Source organism: Buteo buteo, chromosome 4 (assembly GCF_964188355.1).
Source record: "Buteo buteo chromosome 4, bButBut1.hap1.1, whole genome shotgun sequence".
NCBI lineage: Eukaryota > Metazoa > Chordata > Aves > Accipitriformes > Accipitridae > Buteo > Buteo buteo.
In genome coordinates, this window is record NC_134174.1 from 65,127,618 (window position 1) to 65,135,724 (window position 8,107).

The following is an 8,107-nucleotide window of genomic DNA, read 5'->3' on the forward strand; positions in this document are numbered from 1 at the left end:
CTCAGAGCTATTGCCTGCACTCCCAGTCCCTTTATGTAACGCAACGTCTCTTCATCCACGACGTATTTTCGTGACTGCAGGTCTCTGTGTCAGCTGCACCCCTGCACTGTTCTGTGATGTCTAGTTTAGGTCTCTCTTAGACTGAGTAACTCTGGTCTGTAGTGTTAGGCTTGAAATGGGTGATGCTTCCTATGCTGGGATGACAATATTAGGCAGTGTAACGCAGGACCGTAAGATGCAGCAGAAGAGAAATTATTCTAAAATTAATGATGTGCAATGGCCAATAATAGGTTTCTCACTGTGAAGCTATTTCGCATGAGAGAATGGCAGGGAGGGAAAGGAAAAGAGATAACAATTCTATATTTCAAATGAATTTTAATTGTGAGGATTTTTCTGACTATCTGCAGCCCTTCCTCTTCCTTGGGACTCATGCCGCAAGGTCCTGCGGTCTCTTGTTCTCATACAAATCGCTAGGGGATGAAAGCCACGTGGAAACTTCCAGGAACAAGTCGTGAGTGCTTTCAGTAAGGGCAGACTTTGCCAGTGCTGGGGAATTCAACGCTGTGGGAGCTGCATTGCAGCAAACTTGCATGGGCAAGTATTTCCTGCAGCCTGCGTGGTTTCTCATGCTTCTCTTTGGGGCTACAGCAGAACTCAGGAGAACAACTTACAAGTCTGTATGCTTAGGAAATTAGAATTTTACTTTTTTAGAATACCAGCTAAGTGACAAAAAGTGGTGCCAGCTGGCCAAGGTAAAAGGATTAAAATAATCTTAAATTATTTCAGAAAACCTACAAGAGTGCCAGTCTTCCAGCCTGTCACTTCGAAAGTGAGTTACACTGCATGAGGCGTGTGTCCCACTGGATGCTGCAGGGCTGGGGCTGCTGAGCCCTGATGTCTCATTCGACATGCAGCAAATCATAAGGAGCTTCTCTCCGAGAAGGAAAGATGGCAACAGATGACTTGTGTTCAGTGCCAGCAGTGGAAGAAGTGAGGTGGCAGAGGTATGTGTATTAGCAGCCTATTTTTTTCTGCAAAATAGCTTCCAGGGCCTTTGTATTCTCAGAATGCCAATGCAGAGATCAAGGGGACAGTCCTGCCCCTGTTACAACAGTTATCCCTTCTCAGATACTACAGGTGCTTTGTTTGCAGACTATCACAGTTCTTCCCAACTCACATTACTTGCACTTAATACAGAATCTTTAAAATGTACCCTGCAGATAAGAAGGGGAAAAAAAAAAAAAAAAAACCTCATAATTTTCCATGTGGATAGAATTAATCAAGATGTAATTATGACACCAAATGAAATTACTTAGAACATCATAAAATCCTTGTTCATCTCAGCGTCAGTATCTTTAAGAAACTGAATAAAAGAAAATGTAAGTCCTTTCTGTGGAAATTAAAATCATTTCTGTTTCCAGACACTTTTTCTTGAGTGTTGCAGATACCATGGGTCTTCTGATGATAGGACCACTGCAGAGCCTGCACTGGTGGAAAAGAAACCTGAGAATAGCCCCCTATTTTTAAGGCTTCTAGCTGCAAATACCAGTGACAAAAAGGAACAGGATTATAATCACTACCTGGGGAAGCTGGAGAACAAACCCAGTATATTTAGAAAATCCAGAATTACTTGTGGTTTAGTTCCTTGTCTTCCCCAAAACAAGTTGAAAGTAACCTCATGAGTTTGGGGAAACACATTTGTGTACTTTTCTGAAGAAGTGTTAGGCTGTGAGTTTTTCTCCTTTTAGAAACTAATCTGTTGTTCCCTGCAGTGGGTATTAGGTTCTTGTTTTACTGTAGTACTTAATGCAGCACACTGTAAAAAGGCTGGCTGGAGAGAAGACGTGGCACTTGGACAGCATGAATATTTATCCCTTCATCACACCATCCCTGCTTAGGTCTCGCATCAACCAATTTCAGAGGTTTAGCAGAATTACTAGCATAACCCCCAGATCCGTAAGCGTTCTTCCAGGTGTGATGTGGCACCTAATAATGCATTTTTTTAGCATAGACGTTGCCTGGAATAAGCATTAATTCACAAACACCCTCATAGCCCTAATGGGGTAGTCGTGTGGGGATGGATGCAGGAGAGATTTCTCCCAGGGTATGATGCACATGCCGATTGCTGCGGAGGAGCTCAAGCCTTGTACCTGTCGGCATCGGTTATTTTGTATAGGCAGGAACTGAAAGCTCCAGCCCCGAAGCCTGCTCGTGGTGCTACAACGAAGGGGAAGAAACCAGCTCCGTTCCCTGAGCAACCCTTCGTTTCTGTACAAAGTGCTCCTTGGTCCAAGGGTAGCACTGCTCCTTTCCTTCGCGTGGGCACGCATGGTAGCAGGACACCTGTGGAGACCACAGACTGAGATCTAACTGTTATACAGCCAGTGGTGGGGCAGGGTGGGAGGCTGGGGATGTCCCTTCGAGGGAGAGGGACTTGCAAACAATGGACCAAAGAGGATTGTACAGAAGTGACGAGGAGGAACCATCTAGTGAGCTTGTACCCAGCTCAGTCTTCTTCCCTTCTCCATCGAGTTCTTAAAATAATGCAGAGGAGGAGGCAGATCTTGCATCTGCGTTTAAATAATCTCTTTTCATTCGGAGCAAACACAAAAGGGAAGGAATAGTCGGTGCAAGAGGCTGCAGAGCTACGGAGATCACTTGCCTCTGCCGGATTGATGGAGCTGAGAACGGGCCAGCTCAGTGCACCTTGGTTTACACGCACCGGTCATTTATTTCACGCTCTTCTCTATCTAGATGTATGATACAGAAAGAAGGAAAAAGTAGTTGAGGTTTAAACTCTTATCACTAAAGTGAGTCTCCCTCTACATTAAAAAACTATCCAGACATTGTAACAGGAATGGGTTCAGTTCTTATGTCATAAATTTGTGTGTGTAGAAAAAAGACTTATTGGTGAATTTAGCAGTATTTTTCGTTGAACTGGCAGTTGCTAACCATTACACCAGTATTTATTTGATTCTTAAAGAGCACAAAAGCATGGACTACAAATAAAGAAGATGGAGTAATAGCTTTTGACTGGACCACTAGCTTTAAACTTGAAATGAAGTGTCCAGTTTTGAGTTACTGTGTCCAAATGCCATTTGTACAGTTTGAAAAGTGGGGGCATTTTTCCAGCTTGTCACTGTTAGCTGTAGTTCATTCCAGTGAATGATATCACTGAAGGAGCAGTTGTTCTGCTATAAGTACTTCACTCATGACTGGAATGTATTAAATGTATTAATCTGTGCCTCAGAGTGTAATTTAGGGAAGCCCTACATTTGACACATTCTTGTACATCCTTATTTTATTGCCTTATCCTGCAGGTAACAATGTCTCAAAAGCAAAGAGACTGGATGAAGTTAAAATTACATGTCACCAAATATTATATGCACTTTTTGTTGCTCATTTCGCTGTCAGAATTACGGATTTTCAACAACATTAGTTTAAATATGTTTATGACTTGATTTACACCTCTGATGTCAAAATAAAATCCCAGGCAGGAATCCAAGGCTTCTAATGAGCTGGGAGGCGAGATGAAGCCATGAGGGGAACGTCCCCAGCCTCACAGCTACATCTTTCACGGCAAAACTCTGTCGCAAACGGCACCCAGGCCAACCAAAGATAAAACGTGAGGGCTGAGTTATCCTGGAGAGTATTTGTCAAACCTGCTTTAAGTCAGCAGAATAAAAATGTATTTTTGCGGCAAGGTTAGACCTTATGTCAACTAAGTGAACCCGTAAAGCATTTATAGCCACCTCGTGACTATTGCCTATCGTAAATTTGAAACACTCTTAATCCATAGGTGTATAATTTTGAGGTACTTCGAGATACTTTTACCGCCTTCTATTTTCAATGTAACAATCATCCACGTCACTGTTGGCAATTAAATAAGGACATGATTAGTAGTAATAAATGGCATTTTCTGCACCGCGTTGAGTTACGCACCTGCAAAAAGAAATAAATCTACTGCTGCCCAAACCAGGTGTAGGTATCGCAGCCCTGGCTGTTGCAGGCAAATCCAGAGGCATTTGCCATGTTGTGGTTATCAGCCCTGGATCCCTGGCAATTAAGGCAATTTAAGTAGTTGGACTGAAAGCGCTAGCGACTATGTGCTGAAAACTAACTCACCTCTCATTCCTTCGTGTGATGTGGAAAGCATTTAATGACCGGCGCATCCTTTATTTATGTTTAATCAGAACTTCGCTGGAAGAGCTGAAACCCACGGTGCCAGCGCTGCACTAGGAGCCAGCAATACTTACTCTAAACACACCAGGCTGCTTTTCTTGTATTGACATCCGTGTCTCCCCTTGTACACATTTCCAAATAAATATCCTGAGCTACCCGCAGCTTTTCCTACGGGGCGGAAAAGCCTTCGCTACGGAGCGAGGCAATTCATAAATGTAGCCAAGTGCCCCCGCTCCACCTGCAGGCATCGTTAGCTGGCAGTGATGGGGATGATAGAGGAGATGGGACCAGTGACTGAACTCCGACCTTATCGATCCAGCCACCTCCACCCAGCTGAGTTGCTGCGGTCCAGTCAGCTGAAAAGGAATTTAAAGGGCAGTCGTCTTCCCTGCTCAGCCCTCCTGTCATTAATAACGTTTTCATCCATGACAGTGATAAACACGCAGTACTTGAGGAGAGTTTATTAAGGTCAGTCTATAAATAAAAATTAAAATTTAAAAAAATGGGTTTACACAGATGAACAGATGGATGAATAAAGTGATTGGTAAAACAATAAATATGAAAATAGACAGATGGATGAAGTATCTGGCAGCCATCCTCTAAAAGCCCAATGCCTCAAATGCTGGCAATGTTATACCAGACCCTTCTCTCCCCTCTGATAAAAAACAGATTTAATGAAGCTGCTGCAGAACTTATAGGTTTCGTGGATCTATGGCCTGACTAATATTTTGTCATTTAATGCCTATTCTCCAGCCTGATAAAAAGGATTGCAGCCATTTCTCTATGTCAGGTATATAACTGAGTGCTACTAAAATTTAAATGTCTCATCTGTCCTTGGATTTAAATACAGATGGCCTTAAACCTCCGAGTTTTTCTTAATGCAAGATGGTATACAATCCCCTGCCTGACTTCTTTTATCATTCTCAAAGAGACAGAGATTTGTATCTCAGTGGAATTCAGGCTACCAGCAAGCAAATATTCTTCTTCACTTCCAAAATCTGAACATCACACAGAAAAACAAAGCCAAAAAGCCTGATAACATTTCAGCCCCCATCAGCTGAGGAATGCTGGCAGGTCTTTATGCTTTATAAAAAGCAAGTCCACTTGATCGAAAATTTCCTTGGGAATCATTTAATGGCTTGCTATCATGCGAGTTAAATTATAAGTTTTATCTTTAGTTTAGCATTGTTTAAAAGTGACGGGAAGCTAGCAAAGGAGAAAAGTTCATTGAAATTTCACGTGATTTTCAAAGTGTGATTTTTTGTCTCTGTGCTGGCTCTGTAGGTACCTGAGCTTGAGCAGGGGGAAACATTTAGGGAAACTTGTATAACCATCAAGGGTAAACACTTGACTCGGATTCAAGACCATAGGCTTTAAGTTTGCAACATCAAAAGAATCTTAATTGTTGCCTCTGGTTAAATATTTCAAAACCATTACTTAGATCATTGCGGTTATTGATCCTTTATTATGCCTTCGTTCCTTGATGGTCATGCGGACATTAACTTGCATTAAGCAGAGTCACGTGCATCATTGTTTGCTGCAAATGAAGATTTTGAATGCAGAATCTGAACGACGGCTCAGGACTCGTCCAGCCCGAGCATGCCATCAATTTCCATTGAAAGCGGCTGCCTAAGTGAAATGGATGAGGAGGGAGGGAGGGTGCCCAGCACCTCGCAGAAACTGCAAGACTCTGCATGATTTGGTCCTTAGGAAGCAATTCAGTCTAATAATGAAGAGGTGATGGGGCACATAACTACTGTTAGTTAAATCCAGGTTTAAATGGAATAAACCAAGAGTATTGCAGGTCCCTAATGAACAATCAAAAAGGTGGTTAGGATTGTGCAGAGCAGCTGTATTACTTAAAAATAAGCAACAGGTAGGGGAATAATGGCTTTCGGCCAGTTGTTGAGTCGATCTGAATGGCAGATTGGAGAGAAGGCAGAGATCCTTCCGTCAGGCATCCCCAGCCAGCCCTGGACTGAGCTGGCCATAACCTGTGACACGGGATCCCGGCGCGGTGGCTCTGTTTCCCATGGGCTCACCAGGCCACCGGCACGGCTCCTTCTCCTTAGAGGGAGCAGAAGGCAGCCCAGGGTCCCGGCCACCAAATCCCAGAGCTGGAGGGTCTCTGCAGGCAGCAAGCCTCCAAATTTGCTGCCAGCTAGAGGAGGGTGAGCTCCCTTCCCGGTAGCAGAGAATAAGTCAAGATGCTATATAACCATCCCTGGGGTTTTCAAACATTTTTGAAACAGGAGGTTGCATTGGTTTGATGATGGGATTATGTTCAGCAAAGCTGGAGTCGAGGCTATAGGAATTACAATGGGGGGGAACAACAAGGATGCTTTTGAGGCTCTCTCTTGCCTCAAAAGTCTTTGGTTCCCTTTAAGATTCCTGGAATATCTAAGGAAGACTTCTCCAAAACTGTGACTGCACCTGAGGACTTTCAGAAGATTTGCTGGGTGCTGCCACTGGCTTGGTGAACCTGGGACAGAAATGGGTAAGTAGGACCGAGGAGTGGGAAGGGCACAGTATCAGGCCTTCAGTGGGTTTGGTTTCTGTTTGCCAGTGAGCATAACAATCAAGGTTTTGTATGCCACGAATGTCATCTTGGCTGTGCAAGGCCCTGGAAAATGCCCTTTCTTCAATTTTTGCCTTCCTGCTTTGTCACTTAGTCTCAAGGTCTCGTACCCAGATGGGATTCAAGGCAGAAGCTGTGGCTGTGACCATGCAGCTATGAGGCTGGCAGTGTTGTGAGCTGGGTCTTCCTCTGAAAACGGGACTGGGACCCCATGTCCCAGTAGCACTTCCATCTTATTTTCTGAATAATTCTGATCCTCTGCAATCAGTTCCTGCACCCTCCTTGCTGCCTTCCTCTCCCTGGATCTGTCTGAGGATGACTGCTAATTGCATTCGGTAACTATTTGCTGCTGTCCGATGCAGGGACGTCAGTCACTCTAGTAATTGAGCGGTTTGGGGTGAAAGAAGAAATTCACCGACATTTCCTTTAAAGGAGTTTCACGAATAACCCCATGAATGTACGACATGCTCTCGGCTTTACTTCTCAGGCAAAACTCTTGCTGTAGGAAGGGGCCTATTGAGTGCATCAGTCATTAATCTCTTTTGCAAGTCTGGAAAAGCCAAACAGCAGCAACTGGCTTTTCAACCAGGGGTACAAGAAATGAAGCCATTTGGAGAATGATCTGAAATTGCAAAGTGACCTCTCTAGAAACAGGGGAGAGGAAGGGGGAGGGCAAGGAGAGGAAGAGAGATATAAAGAATTCTTATTTGTTTGCTAATACAAATATTTGAAATTGCATGGTCTCCTTTGAGATCCCGAGGCTTTCTAATTGGAGAGTGATTTTATAGCACAGATAGAAATGTACAGTACAGGAAAAAAGGAACGGGGAAGAAAAAGAAGCCACTGACGCAGCAGAAGGAGCAAATTCACTCATCAAGATTTGTGTTTAAATTATTTGAAAATATACTGCATCTGTTTAATGTTTAAAGCAAAAGAAAGTGGAAAAGTAACTGAGCATGAGATAGCTTTCAATAAATAATCATGGAGTAAATAGGTAAATACGCATGGGAGCACTGCAAATGCACAAGTAGTTTTGTGCCAATAAAATGCAAAGGATAAAAATAAAATACAATACAGCTGCAAAAGTATTTATATAAATCATGAAAATGTAAGGAAAGGAAAAAAGAACCAGCTGCCCCATGCACATTTTGAACAAGGTAATAGAAGGAATATAACTTTACTGCCGCAGAATGTATTAGAAGCTGTGAAATAACTTAACCTGACTGCAACATAAGGTTTTTCGGGGCTGACGTTCACATACAAGTTTTGCTGCAAACACACGATGTTCAGGCGGGGACAGGTTGCAAAGCAAAACCGTGCTCATTAGTCATTTGTCTCAACATTTGT